The 13,081-nt window shown below is 53.1% G+C and overlaps 1 long non-coding RNA gene across 1 annotated transcript in view; it reads left to right on the top strand.

Annotated features, from left to right (window-relative positions):
• LOC146766683 (uncharacterized) overlaps positions 1 to 13,081 on the top strand; it is a 50,920-nt gene continuing 37,839 nt past the window's right edge. Inside the window, exon 1 of the long non-coding RNA XR_014957407.1 lies at positions 1 to 13,081. This exon is cut by the window's right edge and continues 29,316 nt beyond it. This is a non-coding gene — a long non-coding RNA (uncharacterized LOC146766683).

Genomic DNA, 13,081 nt, shown 5'->3' with positions numbered 1-13,081 from the left:
CTCTGCTCTCCCCGCATTCACAGTTTAGGGCTTGGATAAATCCTCTGAGATGTCAGTCAGCAAAGGCGAGCTCTTCATTCAGCACGGGTGACCCAGGAGTTTCAGAAGCTTAAAATATTGCACAACTTGGAAGAATTGTCACTGGGAAAACTGCTGTAGCACCCCAGGGAAATTCAGAGCTCTGCCACAAACGCAGAGGAATTCAAGCCTCTCCTTGAAGCGGCTGCAAGAATTTCTCAATTTGGCCATCTTTGTTTTCCAGAATCTCATTTGGCACATTGGCTGAAATCTTCCTGGCCTGGGTTATGCCCCCAGCTCCAGGGGCTTTTCTTATTTTTGAAAACTAAATGCTGGCATGGTTAAAAGGAATTGAGGGAAGATCTTAAAATGGAAAATGTTGGGCAAGCCTGAATAGTTTTGCAGCATGAGCGTGGTGAGGGGAACCTCCTTGGTGGGGTGACTGTGTGCCTCATGCTGCTGGCTGCTGTGCTCAGCTAGACTGAGCACGGATGGGCTCTGAGCATGGGAGGATGCTCCTGTCCCCACTCCAAAGGAGTGCAGCAAATACCAGGGTACAGCTACACCAAACCTGCTTCCCACTGCATTTCTCTGCAGGGAGGTGCTGAGCAGAGGCTAAGTGGGAGCTCTCCAGCTCACTGCCATGTACAAGCTCCTTCCATATCCAGACTTGAGCCCTTGAAGGATGAGTTGTACCATGTTGTTAAGCCCACAGCAAGGTCTCCCTTTGTGCTTCCCTTGCAAAGAATGAAATAACCTGGAAGCTGTTGGCCTCTGGAAGCAATTTAACATGGGACGTGGCTATTAATTTAAATAGATTACAGAAATTTGAACTAAGCTGCATATAAATCTTCTGACCAGTTCTTTGGGCTTTGGTCTCTTTTGTTTATGCCTTTTTTTTTTTTTTTCTTTCTTTCTTTCTTTCTTTCTTTTTTTTGAATTGTGTTTTATTGATTCCTGAAGATGTGATGTTTCAGTTGGAGCTCACTGCTTGTATGGCAGGCAGCTTCTCTCTTTCACACATATTACCTTTCAGAGCTACTGTGAGTAGGACACAGATGTTGTTAGGTCTCAGGTAAAGCCATCAAAGGTGGACGTTCAATCAAGTTTGACATCATCTTCAACCTGAAGGCAAAGGGGTTGGTTTTGATTAGCAGCTTGCAGGGTTGAGTCTAACCCATATCAGCGCTGCTGCTGCTACTTTACCTGAATGGCAAAACCACAGATGGTAATTATAACCATAAGTGCTTACAGATTTCCTAACAACAAAGATAATTTGTTTGCTCCATGCCTTGTTAGAAGGGGAATTTTGTTCTGGTGACTGGGTGGTTTGTGAATCAGTCGTTGCCCTTTCACCCCTCCGTCCCCAGCTCGGCTGTTCCCCCCAGCTGTGGCCATTAGATGTTGATCCAACCAGAAGGGTCCCGCCGAGTCTGGTCTCTGCAGTGGCCACAGAGACGCCAGCCCAGTACAAGGAGCAGTCCTGGCCTGGTGGGGAGTGGGATGCCCTGGGATGCTGGGCAGGGAAGGTCCTTCTCAATAAAACCCTCCTTTCCCCATCCTATGCATCCTATAACTTCTAGGGCAATTGAGGTGAAAACTCAGGCTTCCCTGACAGAGGAAGGGAACAGAGGTTTCCCCTGACAGAGCTGAGCAGAGCTCAACTGCATCCCCCTGCTCACCCCACTGCCCTGCCATAGTAATGACAAGACAGCATGTGAAAGCCAGGCTTGCACCTCTGCTCTGGGAACCACTGACAGAAACCAAGTTTTTCTTCCCTTCTGAAGGTGACCCAGCACCTGAAATCTTGGGAGGAAAAGGTGGGGAGTTTGTCCCTGCTGATCCCTGACAGCCGGAGGTCTCTCTCCACCCTGCGGCCGCTCTCCGGCGCTGGAGAGGGTTACCTGTGAATTAAACCAGCTGGTGCCAGCGGCTCTCTGGCAGCCCTGGCCCATGGCCACAGCCATTCCTTAGGGCAGAAAGCCTATGGGTTCGGCTTGGACCCCGGCTTGGCAGCAACGGAGGGCAGCGTCTCGCCTGGCAGGCAGGCAGGCAGATAACAGCTTTGATTTCTGGGTCTCACTTTAATTATAATGGAAGGACGCGGCTCGTTAAGTGCCCGCTTTGCTTTCCAGCGATCCCTCCCGGCTGCCAAGTGCGCTGGGCTAACAAAAGCATTCCTCTCCCCGCCGGGGCCGGCCGCAGCAGCCCGTATGGCGAGCAGACGGAGGGGATTAAAGCACACAAGAACAGTCTGCCCGGCTCCTGGTCCCTGCACACAACCCGAGGTCTCTGAGCAGCTTCTCTGGGAGGAGAAACTACCCTTGAAATGGAGATCTCCTCCAAAAAACACCCTTACACCTTTACACCAGCTCATCTCCGCCTGTCTGCCTGATACCAGCAAAATACCTGCAGGGTCTTGCCCCAGAGTGTTTCTTCTCTCCCACAGCTCGGATCAGATGATTTTTTTCATGCCAATCGTACCTGGAGTTGTTCAAGACTGTGATATTGATCTTGTTCATATTTGTTGCCTTAATGAGTCACAAATTCTGTCTGTGAGCAGAGGTGGTTTGGAGGTGCCGGCTGGCTGCTGCTAACCTGCCCTTCTGGAAGGGTAGGAATTCCAGCAGATTTGGAGAACTGGTGTTTTCTTAGATTCCTAGAGGAAATTACACTAATTGCAACAACCCCCCTGTGCCTGCAGCAAGCAGAAGTGATAGGATCTCCCCAAATGTCTGCTCCTGAAGCCTGTAACCTTCCTAACAGCCCTTCTCCCACCCTGCAGCACCGAAGGAGCTGCGGCAGGTGATCTGCCAGACCCAAACACTTACGGCTGCTTTGAGGCTGAATTGTTCCTGTTCTAGTTCATCTTTTGTCTGCAAATGGTACTCGGGGCTGAGCAGAGGTGTCAGCTCTCCACAAGGGCAGGGGACTCGGGCTGCTTCCCACTGCCTCTCTGATCTTGGCTGGGGCCAAGATTTCCTTATTTTGAAATTATTTTAATATTCAGACTACACAAATATCCTCACATGGGCACGGTGCTCAGGGTCATAGTGCAGAGCTAGTGTGGAATTAATAGAAATGCTCTGTGGGGTATGTCTAAACAATGGACCCATATTAATCAAGCTTAATATTAATCAACTTTCTCCTCCACTCAGCTCTAGCAATGACCCCCCTCCAGACCCAGACATGGAGCTGGTTTGGGGATGCAGGCTCTTTCCGGAGCAGGACAGTGTGCTTCTTGCTTCTTTCAGATGCTCCTCAATAGGCTTAATTTAAACATTAACTCCCAATTTGCCTCTGGGCTCAGGGCATGGAAAAAATTAGAGCAAAAGGAGAATTTTTCAAGAAGCTCCGAGTGAGCAAAGCAGGGTTATAATAGAAATAGTTTTTGACCTTAATTATGGCTTCTAATGGAAATAGTTGTGCAACCTCAACAGCGGGGTTTGGTATGTGCAGCAGATCTGAGCCGAGGATGGTGACGGGATGACAACAAGGGCTCGGCAGCCTTTGGCTTCTTTCTCACGGGAGACTCTCAGAGAGCTGGGCTGAGGCTGGTGAGGGAAACTCCTCACTTCCACCAAACCCATCTTTGGATCGCTCCCTCCAGAGCTAAGGCTTTGCCCCATTTCTGCCTCAGACAAGAACGTAGGCAGCCTCAAGTCCCTCATCAATGCCAGTAGAGTGTACAGGCGGCACCCAGCCCAGCAGAATGTACAGGGGGCACCCAGCCCAGCAGAATGTACAGGGGGCACCCAGCCTAGCAGAGTGTACAGACGGCACCCAGCCCAGCAGAATGTACAGGGGGCACCCAGCCTAGCAGAATGTACAGGGGGCACCCAGCCTAGCAGAATGTACAGGTGGCACCCAGCCTAGCAGAGTGTACAGGGGGCACCCAGCCTAGCAGAATGTACAGGTGGCACCCAGCCCAGCAGAGTGTACAGGGGGCACCCAGCCCAGCAGCTCCGGACAGAGAGCTGTGATTCCTGCTGGGACCAGCACAGCAATCCCAGCACAGGGCAGCATGGCCCGTCCTGCTCAGCTCCCCCCGGCGCAGGGGTGCGGGCTGCCTGCCCCTCTCGGCTCCTCCAGGAAAGCGATTCTCAGCGCCAATGCCGACACAATGAACTCCAGCGTTGTCCTCCAGGGATGAATGATGCCGATGAGAGCAGAGATACTCGTTTGAAGGATCCCGATTGCAAAATAATGACACAGCATTTGCGAGGGGTGGGAGCAGGACGCTTTAATTACTGAAGAGGAAGCACATCACCTTTGGTGTAGGGTCAGACCTCCTTGCTCTGGAAATCTGCTGTTATTGCCCCTGCTCGAACGGGTCACTTGGCACCGCCTGGGAGGGTGACGTGTGCAGTTAATGTGATTTAGAAACCTCTGCTTTGGGCCATCAATGCATGCTGCCCCTTCAAGAGGGCAGGGTTCACCTCTTTTCCTGCCACAAAGGCATCCGAGATCTCGGGGCAAAAGGCTTCCTTGTGGCTGGGGAAATTCAGGTGGGGTGAGTGGTTGATTTGCATAGCTGCAGGGCTGGAGGACAGCAGCCAAAACCACTGACATCAACGGGGCAGACTGGGATGTTGGGAGATCCAGAAGGGCTTGAAGAAGGTGTGACCTCCTCCTGTGCCTGCACACTGCCAGGAACAGTCATGGAAAATGATGGTGACATCTTGCAAGGAGCCAGTCTCCATCCCTGCAGTGGTGTAGGGAGTGGCAGCCCCTCTTCCCCAGTGTGCTGAGCACAGCTTCCTGTCACACTGCCTCTGTCACACTGGCCACACCTCAGCCAGCTTTAGGCCATCCCCAGGGAGAGTAAAGTAATCTCCCAGAGATATCCATATGTCTCTTTTGGATATAAATGCAGGAAATATGTGTTGATTCCCAGTCAAAAAGGAATGTGTGGTCCAGCAAGCCCTGTCCAGCCTCCACGGTGTATCTTTGGGAGCACCTCATGGTGTGATCTCACAAGTGTGATCATGAGGAAGGACTGGGGCTGCAGCAGCTCTGTTTCACCTCCCAGGCTCAGAGTCAGTGACCTTCTGTATCCCAAAGGCAGCCCCTGTCTTACCAAGGCAGAGGGATGATGCTCTGTTCCTGGGGAGGGACCCAGGCCAAAGTCTCCCCACAAATTCAGGGCCCAGCAGCCATTGCCAAGGCACATGGCCTTGCATTTTCAACTCTCAGTTCTTGAAAACTCAGGAAAACCTGACCATTTTGGTACTCCAAAGAGTGCAGGAAAACCCTGGCCTCAGCGTGGGGGTTGAGTTGTTTGGAAAACTCAGGCTTTGTGCTGAAGATGCAAACATGTTAGTTCCCCTCCATTGCCCATGTCTCTGTGTAGGCTGCAGAAATAAAGCAAGTGTTTAACATGCAGGCATTTAACCCTTTCAGGATTCCTGTTTATTCATAGCATTAACTAACATAAAGAATTGTCCAGTGCATTTCGACAGCTACTCTTTTAAAGTTCTTATCATACTTCTTTTTTTCCTTTTATCACAGTTTTTGTATTGTGTGGTGAAGATTCGTCTCTATCCTTGCCTAGTTTATCTATAATTCAGGACGTTTTTACACTTAGGTTATAATTGACTTTTCCATGCTGCAGCAACTCAAACAATAACTATTAATATTCAGCAGTCTATAGTGATAAAGATTTCCATTTACTTTCTTTTACTTAACCATGTGAATATACGACATCCTATCTCACACGGATAATAGTGAATTCATTCATATTTACTCTCCATTTTCCTGGATAACAATATTGATAGAGTGAGCACTGCAGTTCTGGGGACATCTGACTCCTGCTCTCAGCTGGCCAGCCCTGCTTCCACGGAAGGGAGCCAGCACCTGCAGGTCCTGGTGAGGCTGTGATGCTGCCTGGCCATCACCCCTCAGGCCTTCCCAAGGCTGCAGAAGAAGGTGGAGCAGAGTACAAAGCCCAGTACCTCAGCCTTCCTCCCTTCAGGAGCAGGACCCTGGTCCTGATGAGGACACTGCATCTGCACCCAAGAAGCAGTTGCCTTAAAACCCAAAATGGTGTTAGAGGGCTGTGAGCTGAAAGTGGGGAAAATGCCTCAGTACCCAGCCCCAGGTATCCCTGATGGTGTGGGGTGATGTCACAGATGGATGGGTGTGCAGGGTGGATTGATGGTGGAAGGAGACAGAAGCTGGGCTGGGAAGGCAGAACAGTTCCTTCTTTCAGGGGATTATGCTGCAACACAGAACCAGGAGTCCCCTGCCCTGGGCTTTACAGTGTGACCTTACACAGGACAGGTGAGGGAGGGTGAGGACACACCAGGCTGAACTCCCATCCCTTTTTCTACTGTAAAATGCATGTGGCAAATTTGGTAGGGAGGCTCTGAACACCAGCAATGCAGCCAAGGCTCTGATGCACCACTGTCACCACCAGAGATGGCAAAAGTGTCCAGGCTGTGCCTTGGGGACTTTATTCTGCTGCACAGCCTCGTCCTATGGTGGAAAGACACCGTCTCTGGGTGCTGCTGTACCTGTTACACTGGGGACCAGTGCCAGGCTGGAGAAGCAGCCAGGAGTGGAACCAGGAGGAAACCCCAAACACGCTCACCCTGATCCTGGGCAGCAGGAGATGAGCTGGCTCTCAGCAGGGAGGATGGAGTGGTGGGAGCTGCTCCTTGTTGCTGGGGCCTGGGGATGGAGCCATGTGCATTTCCTTTCTATTGCCCCTCGAAGGCTGCATGCCTTCCTCCCAGCCGTGTGGGGCCCTGTGTGGCACCCCACTGCAGGGGCTGGCACCACCCCTGTGCCCGGGCTCTTGGCACGTAGCTGGCAGTGCCAGCGTGGGAAGCACTGCGTGGGGAGATGCCCTCTCCTCTGTCCATCTCTCTAACAGAAGGTGGAGCAGGGACCGGCTGCAAAGCCAGCAGCAGGCAAGGTATTAACTGCAGCTGTGTCGAGCTGTTGTGACTGAGCTCTTCCTTGTAATTATGAAAAATGTCCTGCACAGGGGAGAAGCGGCAGAGCTGCTCCCCCCTGCTTGGCAAGAATGACTTTCCCAGGCAGCTTTCCTCCAAAAAAGAGGCTCTCTTCATCCTCTCCGCCCCAGCCACCCACGGAGCAGGGCTGTTCCCAGCGGTGCTGTTGGTGAGCTGTTCCTGTGCTTCACGGCTAGTTAAGGGCTAGTGGGGTTAAACGGAGAGTCCATTAATCTCGGCCCGCCCAGGTCAGAGCCGAGGGACACACATGCAGCTGGTGATTTATGGGCAGCCTGGGCCGTGCCCCTTCTCGGGGCTGCTGCCAGAGCTGCCCAGCACGGTGGGCACTTGCCAAGCCTGGCAGGAGTGCCAGCGAGCCGCTGTGGCTGTGGCCAGCGCTGCTTCCAGCCCGGCTCAGCCCTGGCAATAATTGATCTTGCCTCGCAGGGACGCCTCGGGAGCGGCGCGCCCCACGACAAAGCTCACACCCAGCCACCTCCACCGCCCTCCCGCCTCGGCTTCCCCATCATCAGAAGAGTCACAGCCGCTCCAGCTTTGCAGGACCCAGTGCCCATCACACCCTGTGCAATGCCCAACCCAGTGTGAGGGAGGGCTCTGTGTCACCGGAGCAGCTGTCCCCGGTGTGCAGCAGGTACAGGGATGGAGACAGGCAGCGCTCCGGGGACACCGCAGCCGCCGGGAGCTGGGGCTGCCCCTGCGGCACGTGTGGAGATGGGATTCCCTTTTCTTTCATGTTCCCCTTGGCCTCTGATCAGAAGTGCACGGTATCTGCCTGCTATTAGCCTGCCTGCTGCTCTCTGCCCCAGGAGCAATCACAGGGTGAATGAATAAACACAACAGCATTTAGTGAGATCTGAAAGGAGATGTGATGATAATTTCTTCCCTGCAAATTGTAGGCGCTCATGTTTTCAGCGTGCTGAAGGCAATTAGAGCAGAGCGGAGCTGGCAAGACGAGGGACAACGCTGGAGAAGCTGCGACTATGGAGCCGTAATAACAATTTAGATTCTATTTAGATACAAGTGGCTACAAGTCTCGTCTCAATATTGAATCAATTGACACAGACAAATGATTTAATATGGAGGTTTTTGCCAGAGAGAAAGGGAGGGACCAGCCTTTTAGAGGCACCCAGATGGGATGGGCATCAGGGACAGATCCAGAACTTCTGGCAGCATAGAGAGGAGACAGAAATGGGTGATCCTGTGGGGAACAAATGCCCTTTCTCGCAGCTTTTGGCACTCTGGGCTGGCTTATGCTCGGCATCGATTGAGGAGGTATTTTTAGAGGCAGTCTGGTATTTGTTAACCTTCTTGTGCAGAGTAGAACTCACTTCTCAGAAGCGTGTGTGCGCGCACGCGTGCGGGAGGCAGGAGAGATCCCGCCAGAGATAAAACGTAAGTAGCCAGCCCCAGCCAAAGGCCGGGCGCAGCTGTATAAATATGAGGTGGCCCCCCTCACCCCCCACCTCCTCACAGGCAGTGGGGCTGGTGACACTGGAGAATGCTTTGCTGTCATTAGTTAATTGAGCTGCCGATGTTAAGAAAAGGTTATGTATTTCTCCTGGTAGTTTTTCTTTGTAAAATTCTGACAGGGGTCTCTTGCAATAGCAGTGGTAATGTCCCAGCTGGGGAGTCCAAGCAAATCTTCCCTCTGGTGCAGATTTTTTTTCCTTTTCTTTCCCTTTTTTTTTGTATTTTATTCCCGTACAGAGGTTGCTCTGCAGAGGAGCAGAGAACCCCAAGCCTCCCTGTGTGCCTGCCTCCTGTAAGTGATACCCTCACTGCCTCTCCATGCAGGGTCTCCCCACCAGCCTGGGGACCACCGGCAGCGTGGGCCCTCCACTGCTTTACCTGCTTCAGGAAACCACCCGGGGACCCATGCACAGTGTCTGCTGTCCCCTTGCAGCTGGGCACAGAGTGCTGGAGGGGGAAAGGAGATTGGATCCTGTCTCTGGTGCTGGAAGCACTGCAGAAGCATTGCAGTTTGCTCCTATGGAATCTGAGAGGTTTCACTAAATTGGACCCATGTGCATGTCAGAGGGGTCCCTGAGCATCCATGGCTTGGCTGATGCCACGAAACTCATTTCACTGCAAGCATGTTTAATGTGCACCTCTTGAGAACAAGTGCCAGGGTCCTGGGAGCCAGTCTCCTTCCTCTGCCTTGGCTCCGAGTTGTTCTGCTGGGAAGTTTTTCCAGATGGAGGCGGGTGTTACCTGGGATGGCTGGGAGCAGTGCGGCAGGCTGCCCTGCAGGTTGGTTATGGGAGGGAAATGGGAATGCAGGGTCCTGGGAGCTGCAGTAGGTCGGGCTCAAGCAGCCTGTGTTTGCTGCTGCAATCTCCAGCACCGTGCTCCGGGCAGAGCAGAGCCCCTTGTGCCGCTGCCGAGCAGGAGCGGGTGAGTCTGTGCGTGCAGGGATGCGTTTGCTGGGACCACAGGGAAGGCGCATCTCGCGTTCGTGCTTAATGATCACTCGAACCTCCTGTGCCTGTGAAGCACCGCCCAGGTGTTCAGCTCTTCCTGGGGACAGCAGGACCGGCTTTTGTTAGTGATTCACCTTCCAGCTGCCGTCCCGCAGCAGCTCCCAGGCGTTCACATCCACAAGAAACAGAGGGCTATCATTATCCGCCCCCGGAGCAGCGAGGCGGAGGAGCAGGCTGGGCGAGCTCCTGGCTGGGATGGCTTTACCACGGTGAGAGCAGCTCCAGCCGTGAAGTGCAGAGTGGCCCCGGGGCCGGCTGCCACAGCCATCCCCACCCCTCGCAACAGGAGCATCCTGCCAGGACCCACCGCTCCTCATGGAGGGGATGCGTCCTCCCACTGGGACCAAGGGAGGAATGACAGGGCATGGCAAGGAAACCCTGAGCAAGCAGGATTTTACCTGGACTTCTCCATGAGGACCTTATACCAGTGCAGCACATCTTACCACAGCTTTTTCTCAAACAGCTGCCTTCCACCTCCTTCAGGTTCCACTGACTCTGCCTAAGCCTCAGTGCTTTTATTCCCCAAAACATCTCCATTCGGTATTCTCAGTTCCTGAACCAGGTGATGATTTGGCAATGGATCTGCCAGTGAGACAGACCTGCACCTGCCTAACAGCTGGCAGTGCCCACCCGAGGCAAGCTCAGCTCAACCAGCACAGCCTGCCCTTGTCCTTGCAGCCACCGTGGCCAAGCATCAGATCCTGCTGCCAACAGAGCCTTGCAAAATACTTGCCATAAACCCAGTACTGAGGTGGAGGGAAACCCGTAAGAAGTGTCCAGGTGAAACATGGGGGTGATGCACTGCTGTGTGCCCCTGCACACCGCCCTGGCATCGGGTCTCCACAGGATGAAATGTGACCCAGGCACTCATCGGGTCAACACTGCCGGGGTCAGAGCCCGGCCCAGCGGTGGCAGTGTCCGTGGAGGAGGTCACTGACCCCAGCTTCCCACTACTGCCTGTGGTGAAGAGGTCACCACGGCCCCTTCCACCAGCACAGTGGTCGCTGGCTGATCTTTAATTAATCCCAGGCAAAATTAATCAGTTGACATCCGACAGCTGAAGAGCGGATGGCAACCGCTCTGGGGCTGTGCCTCCTCTGAGCAGCAGCACTGGACCCGTCTGAGCGTCTCTGGCCCCAGTTCTGGGGGATGCAATCAAGATTTCCTGGAATTGCATCTGACAGTCTTCATTCCCAATAGAAAGATGCTTTCCCACTGCTGCAAAGCAAATCAGTCCTGGGACCACAGCAACAGCTATTTCAGTGACAGCACTGCATTCTCCTCATCATAGGGATGACCATGCCTTCTCATTTCCCACTACCTCACTCCCTCCTCCTGGCCCAAGTCTTTAATCCTTCCCCCACAGGCTCTGCCAGTTTGGATTTCTAATCACGGTCAGTGAATGCTGGAATTAATGATCTGATCCAATCGACATCCAGGAATCCGTAACGAGACTCTGCTTTAGATTAATCAGTCATTAGGCCAAAATGCCAACACAGTGCCTGAAAACTATTTGTCTTTCCTGCCGCACTTTCTTTTTATTTCTTTCATTTTAAATTACTCCAAGGGGCTCAGCTCTTCCCCTTTTCCTTCTCAGGAGAGGGAGCAGCTTCCCTGTCACAAGTGCCAGCCCCAGGTCCTGACCCTCTCCTGTCCCTTACATACAGTCTTGGATGCTCTGGATCTGCTTCCCTGCAGATTGACTAATTTGACACATAAAAAGAGGAAAGCCAATCCTGATCTTAAATGCAATGACCAGGGCTTGTTTTGGAAGTAGGCACACACCGTGCTGGTACAAGAGCTGCCAGAGGGTGCCAAGGCTCCTGCTCCAGCCCTCAGCCATGCTCTGGCAGTCTCCAAGTGTGGGGGATGCTGCACAGCCTAGGAACTGTGGGGTTCCCACCCACAGAGATGATGGCAGTGCCACTGGGCTGGGATGTGGGACACACATGGTGGGTGCTGCTTCGGAGGCAAAAGGGAAAGCAGCAGGGGTCCCATTTTGGTGACCTTATTCCAGCAAAGGATATTGGAAAACAGTAACAAGATCAGAAACAGGCTGAGATATGTGGCAGGGCTGAGCCCCAATACCTGCTTACCGTGAGAAATTTAAGGATCCCAATCAGTTGATCAAAGGAGAGGAGACCTGAGCTGCACCAGGGGAAGATATCTGATAGCAGAGGCTTCTCCAGCTTAGCAGGTAAAGCAGGATGCCACAGCTGGAGGTTTCAAAGGAGGGGAAAAAAATTGAATTCAGGCACAAATATTTTTTTGGGAGAGGAATTATCTGCTGCAACAAGGGAATGCTGCAGATCCTTCAGGTACAGGGTCCATAAATCTGTGGGTGTCACTCAAATGCTGAGGTCTAATTTCCTCCACACACTAAAGGAACTGATGGGGTGTTTCCTTTGCCACGTGCAATGCAGTGCTAATGCCTGTGGCCTCTGCTGGCTCTGAGACATGAATAAAACAAAAGCAGTTCCCAGCTCCTTCATGTGCACCTCTTTGGAGATGGAGGGGGCAGGGGCAGGGTTTGCAGCACATTTCTGTGGCTCATTGTATCCTCATCCCAGCACCCTCCTGCCAGAGAGCTGGGTAAATCAGATGGGTACCAGGGTTAGGCTTTATTCCACTTGAGTAACTTCTGAAACAGGACATTTTTAGCTAGACCTGCACCTTTCCCTGGGGAGCTGCAAATGAACCTCACTTAGCTTACAGGGAATAGGTGCTGATCTGTCAAACGTTACCAGGAGTTCTGTGGTAGGCTGGGAGGGTGCAGGGGCCCCGCCAGGGAGAAAGCCTGTCTGTGCCCAGCATCCTGGGAGAGCAGCAGGAAAGCAGAGGGAATGCACAGCCCGTTCTGGGCCCTGTCACCAGCTTAATTGCTTGATGCTGAGCATGGCTTAGCACTGCTTCTCCTCAGCTGCTTTAAAAAGCAGAGTTTGCTGCTCTGCAAGACCTAAGCATTCTTCAGGAGCGAGGCCACAGACAGGGATGCGGGTGGGCACTCTCTCCCCAGCAACCCTGGTGCTTCTCAGGGTGTTCTGTGATCAGCACCAGGGTGAGGCATTGCCAGAACAGAGCCTTTACCCCGGACCTGGCAGCTGAAGGTGTCAGAGACACCCTCAAGGGCAGCACTGTGCAGCAGGGCCATGGGGCTGGACCCCTTTGGATGCAGCAGACAACCCGTGGCCATCCATAATGTTGTGGGGAAGGGGATGTAACAGGCATAAACAGCATCCCCTCTGCAAGGCCCGTCTCCCACTCCATACCTGTTGCATGGAATACTCCCTCTCAACACCCTGGGAGCCAGCCAGGCTGCAGAGAGGTGACCCCCAGAGCTGCCCTGCCCCCCTCAATCAGCAAAGCCTCCTTTTGCAGCACCAGCCCTGGCTCCCAGCCTGTATTTCCAGCCTCAGCAGTGAAGACTGGGAGTAGGGGATGCCCCAGTGTGCTGGTCACCCTGGGGGCCAGCCCCTTCCCTCTGGCTGCTCCGAGGGGGATGAGGGAATGAAAGGTGCCTGGAGCTTATTCAGTCTTCTCACTGGAGGAGGGGAGTTTATTGGAAAACACCTGGAATCTATTAGGCCTGGAATATGGAGTCAA

The sequence above is a fragment of the Lonchura striata genome, chromosome 9 (assembly GCF_050655825.1).
Source record: "Lonchura striata isolate lonStrDom1 chromosome 9, ASM5065582v1, whole genome shotgun sequence".
In the NCBI taxonomy this organism is placed as follows: domain Eukaryota; kingdom Metazoa; phylum Chordata; class Aves; order Passeriformes; family Estrildidae; genus Lonchura; species Lonchura striata.
The sequence above is the reverse complement of the archived record's forward strand: the minus strand, read 5'-3'. Positions and strand labels throughout refer to the sequence as shown.